This window comes from Dermacentor albipictus, chromosome 4 (genome assembly GCF_038994185.2).
Source record: "Dermacentor albipictus isolate Rhodes 1998 colony chromosome 4, USDA_Dalb.pri_finalv2, whole genome shotgun sequence".
In the NCBI taxonomy this organism is placed as follows: Eukaryota; Metazoa; Arthropoda; class Arachnida; order Ixodida; family Ixodidae; genus Dermacentor; species Dermacentor albipictus.
This window is the reverse complement of record NC_091824.1, coordinates 122,546,104-122,559,513: the sequence shown is the minus strand read 5'-3', so window position 1 is coordinate 122,559,513 and position 13,410 is coordinate 122,546,104. Positions and strand designations below refer to the sequence as shown.

At 51.6% G+C, this 13,410-nt stretch overlaps 1 protein-coding gene and 1 long non-coding RNA gene across 4 annotated transcripts in view; one reads left to right on the top strand and one right to left on the bottom strand.

Annotated features, from left to right (window-relative positions):
- Nucleotides 1–13,410, top strand: part of LOC135917774 (semaphorin-5A-like) — a 171,314-nt gene that overhangs the window by 75,326 nt on the left and 82,578 nt on the right. Inside the window, exon 3 of one of the 2 annotated variants that reach the window (XM_065451370.1) lies at nt 5,177–5,308. The exons of the other annotated variant lie outside the window; for it this stretch is intronic. The gene's annotated coding sequence lies outside the window, so the exon portion shown is untranslated. The remainder of the gene's footprint in view (nt 1–5,176; nt 5,309–13,410) is intronic. 2 annotated transcript variants of the gene reach the window in all.
- LOC135917778 (uncharacterized) overlaps nt 1–13,410 on the bottom strand; it is a 230,071-nt gene that overhangs the window by 202,407 nt on the left and 14,254 nt on the right. Inside the window, exon 1 of one of the 2 annotated variants that reach the window (XR_010569405.1) lies at nt 6,701–6,830. The exons of the other annotated variant lie outside the window; for it this stretch is intronic. This is a non-coding gene — a long non-coding RNA (uncharacterized lncRNA). Of the gene's footprint in view, nt 1–6,700; nt 6,831–13,410 lie in introns of those variants that run through there. 2 annotated transcript variants of the gene reach the window in all.

The window sequence follows — 13,410 nt, the reverse complement described above, 5'->3', positions numbered from 1 at the left end:
GCAAGCGACGAATGCGTGTCAGGCCGCATACACGCACGATTAAAAGCAAACACCCTAAAGGTCGCCAACTTGCGTGATTGAGTACGCAGCCTCGTGCAAGACGCGGCCGACGACGGGATACGAGCATAGGTGCAAATGTCTTTGACTGTCGATCTTGCGTTAATTAACAAAGAGACAAGCGTGTGCGACGAGGGAGTGGGAAACAGAACCGGAATGTGGAGGATGACAGAAGACGGCGGCGAAGGACACTGCATCGTTTGTTTTGCTTTTCTGGTTGTTGTTATTCTTCAGTCGAGAGTCATCAATCGCGGGTCGCGGTGCCCCTCACACTTTTTCGCGCTCTCACCGCTGCTTGAGAACGATTGTCGCCACTGGCGGGAAAGTTGATGCCAAGTCGTGACCTTTCGTTCTTGTTTGTTTGTTTGTTTATTTGTTTGTTCTTGTTTCTTTTTTTCTTCCATTTCGTTAATTAAGCTCTGATCGCTTCTTCTTAGCTACCCACAGATGAAAAACAACTCATTATCACATAAGGTTGACTCTCAGCCGGAGCGAGAGTCACCTCTCGCTCACCTCTCGAGAGTCGAGAGGTGAGACGAGAGTCACCTCTCGAGTTTTGACAGCTAGAGTGTCAAAAAACTAAAGCAGAGAGGTTAAAGGACATTCTTTTATCGCTTAGAGAGACTACTCTCTAAGGAACGTGAATGACGACAGGTGTGGTGCCGTATTCGTCTCTTGTTATTCGCCTCTCGAGCGGTAAATATGACCATGGTAAACACAAACTAGGTCATGGAATAAGTACTTTGGGAAGAGATAAAAGAAATGTTAACCGAAAAGTGCTCTGGTTGGCTACCCTACGCTGGGGGAAGGGAAAAGGGGAATATACAAAAGAGAGAGGTGGGGATGGCGGCGAATGTGTGCACGTGCGCGGACAGTACCATACAGTCAAATGCACTCCCGCAAAGCAGTCCTTTTCAAAAAGCACAGAAGTTTTGCCTTCGCTGCCTTCTGGGCCGATGGTCGGTGGTTACGGTGTCCCCTTCTGTAAAGGAGGTTAACGGGAAAAGCATCCGGCAGGCACTGTTTTTGTCAGCTCTTTCGCGCAAACGTATGAAACTGAATTATAGGAAACGTAAACATATTGTCGTGTTGCCTCGCAACATTTCCAGTCGTATAGAAAGAGAGGTGTTTACGCATTTAATTGCCATCTGGAGCAAGGATTGCCGGTTGACATAACGGCTTGCTATATATACTTGCGGGTATACTTGTGGATGCTTCTGCTCGCCATCTGGAAAGTGCTATATGTGATTTAAACTGCGCGACCAACAGCTGCTACAGCTAGTTGGTAACAGCTCGTTTCTGCGAATCCCCGCGAAAGACAAAAAGACCTGCGGTGCTCGAATGAGAACGCGTCGCGGTCCACGCCGTGTCTCTCTGTATACCCCATCGCGCGACACAAGCTTCGCGTGACGTATATGTGTGTGTGTGGGGGGGGGGGGGTGCTTCCGTGTTCCGCCAGACAGCGGCGTTTGTTCGCGCGCTGAAACACAGCGTCTCCCGCTCCTTTTACCGCGCGCGTGGCATCGCGCGGGAAGCGTATACGACAGCCTCGGTCGTAAATTAGGCCTAAGGTTATTTATCACCCAGGTGTCCGGCAGCGGAGCTCATCTCGGTTGGGCCGCGCTGCTATGGCTGCTCACTGCTGCACGCTTACGCGCGGGCTGTCTGTGCACGCAGCGCGCCGCCAGTTGAATGCATCGCTGCAGGGAAAGCAACAGCTGCGGACGCCCGATCAACGCTATTGTTCCAACGCCAACACGTCGGCCCTTCATGTCCGCACGTCCTGCGCGCGCGTCAGTGTTGTGTGACGCTTCCGAGTGGGCGGACGCGGAGCGCTCGGAACTGCTCCAAAAGCGCTCTGTAGATAGCGAGGCTCTCGTGCGCGCCTCGGTGCTGACCGGCGGGGCTGCACTCGCGAGATGCTCCGTGCTCGCCCACGGAACAGTGCGCCGTTGCATTTGCCCGAAGAGCTGTACGTGCCGGAGTTCGTCTGTCTATACAGACCCTGAGTAACCTCCGCTGCTTACGAACTGTGAAGTCACCAGGCCAGTTTATAGCGTCCTAAAGTGTACACTAATATTACGTAAACTTGCCCGAAGACGTGTTTCCAGCTGCAACGCACGCGCATTTAACTGTACCGCACGTTTCGCGCAGAATCACGAGCACGCAAGTTTTTTTGCGGTATCGAACAGCTCACGTATACGTTCCACAGAAGCTGGTTGCTGTAACACGTAACACGTGCGGTGCATCGTTGTGACAGAGAAAGCTGCTTCGCGGAGACACGATTTCGGATCACACTGTTCTGCGCAGTCGCACGTGCGCGCTATCTCATATGCGTACATAGCCCTCGCACGCTTCCGGCTTTCTTGCTGCTGCGCAGAACTAATTCCAGACGGAGGCTAAAAGGGGCTCGTTCTTTCACGCGCACACGTGCGGCGCGGGAGGCAATAATGCGAAGACCGGGACGACGGTCGGACAACCGTGCACGTGACGTCTTCATCGCGCCGACGCGCGTAAAACATGCGGAGAACACCCGTAATGAGTTCGTTGGCCGCGGTCACTGCTTGTCCGAAGCAATGCGGGACAGGACCCGCGATGTGTGTATGCATATATATATATAGCGGAGGATTATAATGCGCTTGCCATGTAGTGATACGGTCGTCGTATTACCGTCACCCCCGAATATGCGAGGTGGTCGGTGCTCGCTCTGTTCCGCGATGGCTATATTATGCGAATGGAAATAAGCCGAGATAAAGTGATCGGCGGCCGGCGCATCCGTTCTCGTGCGCCTCTGCGCGAATTCCTTGGCACGCCGCTGCGGTGTTGGTATACGGCTTTTGCCAACCAGATGGGAGTCATTTGCAGTCGCGAAGCAAAAAAGGGTTTGGGGGAGGGGGACGCCGAAGCCGGATCCTGTCGATGCATCGCGCGCTGTTGGCAAGATTAACCGTCGGCATACGTGTTCATCGGGAAGGCAATCGGACGGCGGCATTAAACGTATGCGCCTTGCGACGCTCATGTTTTAATCTTTCTGACCGCCTTCGCACTGGCGTCGCGTTGTCATTTCGATTTGTATTGCCGCAGAGCCGATTCGGGTTGCACCATACATTGCTTGCGGCCACGAAAGGGTGTCGGCGCATAAGCTTATAGAACGTACGCGTTGCCCGAAGAAGTCTCGCAAGTGAATAACGGTTAGTAATGGAGATATGAAAACCCGTTGGTTCGCGATGTTTATTAAGCAAGCGGATCGCCCCCTGTGGATATGTCGTAATAAGTACCGGATAAGAACCGACAATTAAGCAGCAAGAAACCATCCAGAACAGTAATATGCAAAACACCGTTTTGATCGCATATAGAGTACAACGGCCTATATCTGCGCTGGACCATTTGCGACTGACCTGCGCCTACTTGCGAGAGCGTCAGACACCCATACATCTGCAATGACAAGTATAGGAAGGCAAACGTTATCAGAAGTCCCCATGCTGTTATTTGTGGATCCATGGCAGCAAAAACTGGTATACCAGTGCTGTAGCTAGACTACCTGCTAAACCGTGGACAACACTATAGGCTTTAGGGCGACCACTGCGTTTCGTGATTATTGTATATACGCATCCCTTCTTCCTGTCCTGATCATGTTTCATCGCTTTTTTTGCCCCATTTCCGCCTTCCCCTGCGCTGAGTAGCGGGCCAGAACTTACTAGCTCAGGCCGACCTCTCTGCCTTTCAAATAAGTTATCTCTCTCTGCTGGTGTGTGTGTCAGACGCGTATAAATTTAATATTGCTGCACATGTCGGCGACGTCTCCGTCCCGGTCCTGCATAGCACCTTCTTGGTCTTTAGAGGAGACACACATATATATGTGTTCGACTTCACAAGTTCCCCGAAGTTCACGTCACTCTTTCCAAGGCCGTTGGCGGTGGTAGAAAGGTGCGTAATAAAGGCTGTGCACACCACGAGGCGTACAGCTTCGACACGTCATCGTGTACTCGGGCGAGGACGCAGCTCGAAAAACCACCAGCGATGCTGACGCGTCATCGGACCACCGCGCCGAACGAGGTGGGCCGAGTGGACGCGAGTCATTGCATGGCACGCGCGACACCGCGTGAATCAGGCAGAGGCAGCAGGGGGCTCCGCTGCTCATCGGGCACAGGCGATTTCTATGTAGGAGGCATTGGAATGTCGCCATCGTGACCTGTTACGCTAGCGCAGGCGTTTTGCAGTTGTGATGAACCGCCGTTATGGCCATATATACGTATTCCACGCGTGTAAATTTCCTACATATACGTACGTTACTTATAAGGCTCGCTATAGGGCTGAAACACGCAGATGCTGATGCGAGATCAGAGAGTTTGTATCCCATATACAAGAAGAACAACTGCCAAACCATAAAAATATAAAATATTATTAGTATTTTTTCTTGTTTTTTTATTTTGTAAACTTGATGTACCTTAAACTGAGAGAGAAAGAGAAGCAAAATAAATTAGGAAGGCGGACAGGTACAAAGAAGCGGGCCACGGCTGCGTCAATCCAGCCCGTAGCTGAGAATCTTGAAATGCTCTTATTTTGAGCACAGATTTGATACCGTAGCTTGTAATGAGCTTTTAGGTGACACTTGCCCCGGTCGTCGAGTTCATCTCATTCAAGCCCACGGATGGTTTCGGCGGGCCGGGTGAACACACCGCCAACTGCCGCCGAGCGCGAGGTCGCGGGGTTCGATTACCAGCCGCCGAAGCAACCGCATCCTGATTTCGGCGTAATGCAAAAGCACTCGTGCTCTGGATGCAGATTAAGGAATTCCAGGTGGTCAAAAGTACTCCAGAGTCCACCGCTATACGGTACCTCTCATAGCCTCGTCTCTGTTGCTCTATGCTAAACAAAATCAATCAATCAATCAATCAATCAATCAATCAATCAATCAATCAATCAATCAATCAATCAATCAATCAAATTATTCACTATCAACACGAACATCGTCGTCGACCCCGCTTACACTGGTCCGCATGTCGCAAGCCAGCTATATACTCAGGCCCCAACCGATCTTCTTTAACTATATACCACATTACTTTGGTAGCGGCTATATTGTCCATCTAAGTGCTAAGAGCCGACTCTTTTTCCACAGCACGACAAGACGAATCTAATCAAACGAGGACACGGCGGCCTGCTTCGCATCCGCCCACGCAAGAAGAGCGTCCCTGCTTCTCCGGGGGGACGTGAACGTATGCAGCGTTGACGTATCGTTATCACACACAAGGTGGGCGGAGGCTCTACGTTCCCAAGAACGTTATTTCCTTGGTGTGTGTGTGCGTGTGTGCGTGCGTGTGTGCGCGCGCGTGCGTGCGTTCCTCCTCACGGAGCATCGTGTTTTCTTGTTTTTGTTTTTCGTTCGGTTCTCTGAAGGCCGAATGCACTCTGCGGCCAAGAGCCTCCGGCAGAGTTTTTCCAATAATAAAGATAGAGTACATATGCTCGTTACTGGCCGGTGCACGTGCTATACAATGTCTGCAAGAGCACTTAACGCCAATGGCACGGCTGTGCTAGACCCTCGCCGTCGGTTTGCGCCATATAGATAGAGCGGAAATGTTTTCCTAAACGCGAGGTCGTATCTATGGGCTGCGAACACCTTGGTTCACGTGTAAACGTGCATCAACACCTCGATTCTTATCGGGCTGTTCCCGCAAGAGAAAGGGGGGTGCCCGCGAGATGGTGCTGCTCACCCGAGTGACAGTGCAGAGTAGGCCCCGCGGTAGAGCGAATACGTACTCCTGTAACGAAATCATCAGCCGAGCGTGTGCCATTGACCGGTCGGAAATTTGACTATATACTTTTAAGAGGATAGAAATTTCCGCCTGAAACTCCCACATGTAATGTTCGGGTGAAGCAGACCTTTATTGACGCCACTGATGTTGAAAAAGTGGTCGTAACGACGCGAGAACGGGAAAGAGAAACATGGCGTCACACGTTCGCTAATACGCTCTTTAATGCTTAGCACTTCGCCCCAGTCGGGACGCTACTCGCCGATCCGTCTGATCAGTGTTGCGAAAGAAAGAGAGGAAACGAAATAATAAATAAAGAAAATAAAATAAATATGGGATAGACAAGATGAGGCGCCTTCCTTAAAAAAGAAAGAAAAAAAGACAAATACGGTTTTTTTTTCTTTTTTTTTATAGGTCGACTTTACGCGTACGGTGACAACGCCTTCTGCGTCGCCGATGGAGAGATCTATATAAAATAAAAATGAAAGGAAACATGCTGTTATGTTGTCCGCATATAAGTGCACCTCAGGAAAAGAGGAATCAGTAAAAAAGAGGAGTTGAAGGCAAGTAACCCAAGCGAAATAGCCTGCACACAGTCAAGTACATCAGTCACCGAAAGTACAGCGCACGAAGGAGTACAGCAGCCGCTGAAAAGAAGTTCAGGACGCTGCGCGTCTATTAATATTGCTTCTCGGTCAAACTATCTCACTGGCACTCTGAAGCGGCAGCTCTAAGCGACGAAGGCGATTGTTCATTGTTTGACGGTATAGCCGAAAACTGGTCCGACCTGCGCGCGGGCGGGCGTTGGTATACGTTTCGTGTTCTTCCTCTCGTTGTTCGTAAGCGATGCAAACCATACCGTCTGCGCCTATACCTGTCAGCCCACCCACCTTTCCACGGAAGTGAAGTGAAGGCGAAGAAGCGTCGGGCATAGGCCGTCCCAGCGGGTATATGTAGGCGCCTCGTGCCTTAAAGAAACTTTCTTCGGTTACACATGGGCGCGTGCTCGCCACATCTCGACCGCGAGCATGGCGCCGGCCACAGAGCTTGATGATGATAGTGATCTTAAGAAAGGAAAGACGCTTGATTCAGCAACCCGTGAGAGAGCACGGCGAAGCGTCGTCAGGGGAGAGGGAGTGGGAAGTAAAAGATGATAGAAAAAGAGGGAGGATATGGCCTAATAGACTCCACTATGCGCGACAGGTGGCAGTCCTCAGTAAAGTTGCCAGCGTTGTAGCGGGCGCTTACAGGTTGTCTATTCCAGTGGAATTGACAAACTCCACCAGGCTTCGCAGTGCAGGTAGGTGAGGACACACCGGGAACAGCAAGTCAGTCTCTGTGACCGCTGGAAGGCCGTGGCGTCTGTAAGTGTTGATCACTATGGAGCGTTCCTGCGCCGAGGATGGGCAGGCACAGATAAGGTGCTCCCAAGGAGGATATATAAAAATTGCTGGAGTGGAAGCCGCCTATACGCGCCTATGGGCAAGGGTGAAGCCGCGCCGAACGGCCGGCGGCCATCTTACCAGAGGCAAAAGGCAGCGGCGCAGCCGCGCCTGTCCGCGCTTCTACTTTTTTCGCGCTGCTCATGAAGGCGCTCGCATTCGGAAACCAATGAAAACAAGTGCTTCTGGTTGTAAACGGTTATCTCCCATCAACTGTAGCAGCCAACTGGCGTGAAGAAGGCTATTTAACTGCGGAAATATTAAGGAGAAAAGCATAGCGCAGCCGCGCTTTTTCGCGTTTACAAAGCAACGCTAACGAGCGGTTCTAGTATTAAACGTCTATTTTTCGTCAACCAGAGGGAAACTGGCATGTACAAGGCAGTTTGCCAGCTCAAATATTAAGCAGAAAAGCTTAATTAGCACTGCCGCGCTCGTGCTTTTCCGCGCTGTGGATGACGTTATTCGCATTTACAGAGCAACGAAAACGAGTGGTTCTAGTCATATACATTTATTTTCCATCAGCTAGCAGAAAAGTGGCATGTAGAAGGCAGTGTAACTGTAGAAATATTAAGGATAAAAGCGTAATGCAGCTGCTCCCATTTAGAAAGGAATGCAAATGTGTGGTTCTAGTTGTAGTCAATTATTTACCATCAACCAGCAGCCAACTGATATACAGAAGGCAGTTCAAATGAGCAGATATTAGGGAGAAAATCTCACATACCGTCAAGAACACCATGACAAACACCCTACTGGTGATTGAAAATAATCACCCTCGACAAAAGTGGTCTCACTTTGTTTTTGATCAGTTCACGGTTTCGTTCTTTCGTCATGTGGTGTATTCTCACTTTTATATATTTTTCAGCGATTTTTTTTTTTGCACAAAATATAAATATGGTTATCAAGTGGATCAAAATCAAGGATGTGGTCCTCCAGTTTCTGGAACCAGTTTTTCTCTGTGCAGGTGCCCAGGACTTCAAGGATGAGGTCTTTTGATCTTACCGTCACCATTTCAATAGTGTCATATTCTGCCTGTAGCCATCGCAGCCCCTTTTCAACTGCTTCACACAGGCCAACGACGTCTTGTGACGTGAAATGAGTCCACCTCGGCTCTTTTGCCTAATTAAAGGTGCCAGTTCATCCGAGGGCAGGGCTGCGATGCACAGTTCACATGTTACCGTTGAATGAACTTTCTGAACGACGAAACCTGCAATGTACGGCACTACAGCGCCGACAAAAGCTGACAAGCTTTCTGGGCAGTCAATGCGATGGGTATAGTTGTGGTCGTCGGCCTGCAGGATTGATGACCTGCGCATATCAGTAAGCATGCTGCTTTCACCTACCAAAGCTCCTGTAGTTGTTAGATTTAGAATTGAGACTATGTTTTGGGAGCAGTTTCCAGAGATTGATGAAATCACTTCTGTCTGAACCAACAGACGCTTGTATGCAGCCTTGAACTGCGCAGCGGTTGGGTTGTTGTTATGACCACCTCGTGCACGTATGGACCCGAAGAAGTTTTCGGCGTGATCCTGGCTAAGCTTGTGGGTCAGCAAGTATTTCAGCTGATCCTTGCGAACAAGCTCATCGAACAATTTTTTTGTGCTGGTTATGCACACGAAAAATCCAACGAACCCAATTTTCTTCAGCCCTTCTATTACTGGACGCCCCGCAGGGTCTCTTAGCCCTTGCATGTAGGCAGGGCCTCTGAAAAAAATAGCTTCCAGTGGCACTCCGGCGCGAAATGCACACAGCAAAGGCGATCTCCATCTTTCGCATGCCACCTTTCACGGCGAACAGCCCGCTCACACAGGCTCCGCAGCTCCGGATCTTTTGGAAACCTGTCGGCAATTCCAGGACTACTAGTCGTTGCACACACACGCACACAACTTATAAGTTGACATCCATCGGCAACGCGAGCGTAGTGTCTCAATGAACGTGTCCTCGTGTACTTACAGGTGAAACGTGAGGCCACAACCCTTCTTCAGCCTGTTCGCACATCCGTAGGCAACGCAAGAGGCAACCATAATCAAATCGATGGTGTTTACATGCCCCTCACATAACTTGCACTGCAGACCAACTCACGAAAACAGCAGCGCGAGCCGGTGCCGCCGGAGCCGAGCGCGCTTTCTGCCTCTGGTAAGATGGCGGACGGAGGCTTCGGTCGGAGCGCGCCTTCTCCACTCCAGCAATTGTTATATATCCTCCTTGGGTGCTCCAGAGCCACACAGCTTCCTGCGAAAGGCAACAGCAGCAAAGGGCGCGAGCGCGCTGGGAGAGGGAGCCCTCGTGACGCGTGTCGGGACACCGCCCCTTGCACGAACGAGAAATATAATGGAAACACGAGCGACGGCGTCCGAGAGAGCTGTCAGCATGCCACGGTTGCAGCGCGCGGAAAGAGCCGCGAGTACGCCCACCGTTCACGAAGTGCTCGCTTTCGAAAAGATCGCGTCAAAGAGTTCACCGGCTTCTGAAGCACACACGTCCGGCCACGCTCTGCCCCGCGGACCGTCGAACAAAAGCCGACTCTATCGCTACGTTAACTTGCGCTGTCCTCGTCAAACCAGATAGCTCTACACGATTGGTGAGCCGGTCCTCTTGCGAGCTGAAAAATTTTTAGGTCGCATCTTGCCTGGGAAAAAAAAAAAAAGAAAACGTAGAACAAGCCATGCTATATAAAAAGTACAGCTGCACGCCATGTGGAAAGTATGCCTCCTAGGAACGAGCCCAGGGGAATATTTGTTTATATCCCCTTTCCTTAGGGCAAGAGTTTTCTACCAACCCCATGAATTGATTGATTGATAGATAGTTGATTGACCGATTAGTCGGTAAAGATAGAGAGAAGAAATTTATTTAGCAACTGTTGCAGATGTCTGCCTGGCCGAATACATGTAACATACTCCTCCGAATGACAAGGGTGATATATGTGATGACCCAATTGTCCATAGAGCACACACGTGCACCATACGCAACATAGAGCTACGCACAGACAAGTAGAGTCCAGCGTTCCGAAGAAAGAGTAAAAGAGCGCTGTGAGTATACATGCAGGGCTTGCGTTGTAAAACAAAAAAGGACGCGACATTTTGCGCTTTACGAAAGCCTAGCTTCTATCCCGCACTGCGCCCTACCAAGCAGTAGACAGAGTGCCACATGTGTCGCCCGCATACTGCCAGACCGCCACACAGACGGCAAGAACGTACGGTTACCGCTCCGGGGCACAAGACGTCACTTCACGCGAGCTCCCCATTTAGAACCAATCCGCCGTCGCAGAACCGCGCCGTCCTATATACACGCGCCGTATGCTCGCGAAGCACGGGAGTGCGCGCCGAACGCAACATGTCCGTCGTCGGGAGGTATTCGGCGTTGTCACGCATGCACGAGCGGAAGTGTGCGCCGAGTCGTGGGGCGGGGAGGCCCTCCCCAAAATGGAAACAGCCCCAACTACGCCGTGGCGTGCGAAGCACGTGCGAACCAGCGGCCTGTTCGCCCCCCCCTCCCCCTTTCTTTTTCTTCTTTTCCTCGGCTGGCCAGGGGGCGCAATGGAGAGGCCAGGCATCCCCCGCGAGGAGCATACGAGCATCACCTGTGTCGCCTGGAAAACTATTTCCAGCAGCGGCGGCTCAGCAAGAGACGTTGTCCGATGTTCACTGATGCGCTGCGGGGGCAGATGTGGCTACACAGCGGCTCCCGCAAGGATGTCGGCCCCGGATTCAGACTATATAAAAGTGCAGCACTGCCAAGACACTGGCGTCCGCCTCTGTCCCTCTTCTCAGGATGCGGGAGACAGAAGGACGAAGGAACGCGCGTCATTCGAGGCACTTGTCGACGCTCCGTTATACGCAAGTCGTCGAAAAGTCCATTCTAAGCCAGCCGGATAAGAGGGTTTCGTTGGGCATGCGTCACGCTGTCAACCTGTAGTCCCACATGCCGTCAGCAAGAAAGTTTTACTCCGATCTCCCACTACAAAAAGAATCGAAGGACTTAGGTGCAACCAGCATGACAAATGCCTGTCGAAGACTCTAACTCGAAAGCTTAAAAGGCGGAGCTCATTAACAAGGTTCATTCTGTTCCTCAGCCTCTATTGCAGATAAGAGAAAAAGGACTGTGATACCTGCTTTCAATATATTCAACGAAAACAGTTGTAGCGTTGAGAACGTTCGTTACACTCAGCTTACTTAGAGCCGACAGTCTTGCCTCTCACATTAACCTTCGCCATGTAAACGTTGGAATCAAGACAAAATAAAAGCGCCGTAGATAGTCCGGTGCCGGAAAGGATTCCCCCGAGACTTGAAATCTGCGAGCGGGCAAAAGAAGTAGAAACGGCCATGCCCTCAGATCGGTAGCCTGCGTGGAACTCGACAAAGCATCGAATCACCAAATCGTATAAATCAAAGAGCGTGTCGGAGCAAACGCACTCCTGTGCAAAAGAGCTTCGTTCTCCAACTGGCTTCTGCCGCCGAGACTCATTGCGAGGAGGGACAGCTTCAACAGATGCGTGAGATAAATTCTTATCCTCGATCCAGTTGTGATACAATGTATGAACAACTGCCCATGCATCTCTTGAGTGCAACTATGATAACACCAGCACCCGCTGCACTCGTAGAGTCGTGATGAGGGTCCAGGCGCCACAAGACGGAGCACCACGGCACGCGCAATATTTGCGCGATGCAGCGCGCACTGCTGACCTCCTCGCCCAACACCAACCGCGCGCGCGAGCACAGACGCCGCCGTTCGGACAGACACCACCTCGACACAGACAGCGCCTCGCCGCCAGCACCGCGGCCGCCGTTTCGTTACCGAGCCCAGCGGGAAGCTTGAAGTACTGCCGCGTCGCGCCTCGGCCGAATGCCCATTCGTGGCAGAACCAAAAGTATAGCGGGGCGGGCGGGCAGAACGAAGCGAACCGCGCTACAGTTCGCCGCCTCTTCCCACATGGCAGTGCCCGCGCCGCTTCTCCTTCAGCTACATTTACTTTCTTTCTCCACTGCAAAAAAAAAAAAAGCAAAGAAAGGTCCTCCTCCCGCGTCGCGCATCGCGAGTGGAACCTTTTTCCTTTCCTTTCTTTGTCCCGCAAACACGGCGAACAATCGGTGCGCGCTTTTTTTCCGCCCGGCATGGGGTCCGCACCGCCGCAGCCTTGGCGAAGCGCAGGGGCGCCGCCCGCGGCAGCTTCTCGCACTTCTCCCTCTCTCTCTCTCTTTCACCTATACCACGCCAGTCTCGTTTCGGTTCCTCCAACAGTACTGTTTCTCGTTACTCGTTCACTCTCTCGTTTAGGTTGCGCGTGTTTTTCTTTTGTTGCCGATGTTCCGTATTTCTGTCTTGTATATTATAGCCGTGGCAAGAGGAACAAGACACATTATAGTGCGAACCAAAAAAAAAAGAACAAGATCAAGGGTGGTTCTAGACCCACCGCAGAGTTGTTCGCGGTGAACGCGTGCTGTCCCTCGACGGCGGCACCCGCACTACCGTTAGAGCTGCATACACGGGGCGGTTCGGGCATTTTTATTTCCCCCGGCCTGTCCGTGTGCCAGCTATAGCAGGCCGAGGTGGCTGTAATCACCGCGTGACGGAGCCCGGGGTGCTGCGCTGACGAAGATAAACAGGTTTCGTGCCTAAAGGAAATCAAGTAGTAGCTTAGAGTTGGACGGGACAAGAAAGAAATATGTTAAATGCTCTTCAGCTCGCGTTACTTGTCGCAAACAAGGCGGCATACGCGGCCGCCTGACATTCAACCTTATCGACGAGAAGAAAGAAGACGAAAAGAAAAAAAAACGAAAAGAACACGGAGCAACCGCGCCTTGTGGGCAGAACCGTAACTATGTCTGGCACGTCCCGCACAGACACACACGAGCACATTCGTGGCACGCACACGTGTTAACAAAGTGTCGGGAAACGGGCCGAAACGCACGGGGCTTACGCGTCGCTCTCCTCGCAGCGAGCCCCACAGCGCCAAGCACGTGCGCCTTGTGGTTAGGGTTATTGATGACGCAGCGGCTTTTTTTGCCCAGCAGCGCGTATTCATGGGGCGCATTTACAAGCCCGCCAAGTGTCCGCGGCGGCTACCGCGCGTGTTTGTTTTAGTGCTTGGCAGGCAACGAAAACGTTGCAAAACGACTCGTAGTTAAGGTTATTGATGAGGATGAGCGTCCTCGGGAGGGAGC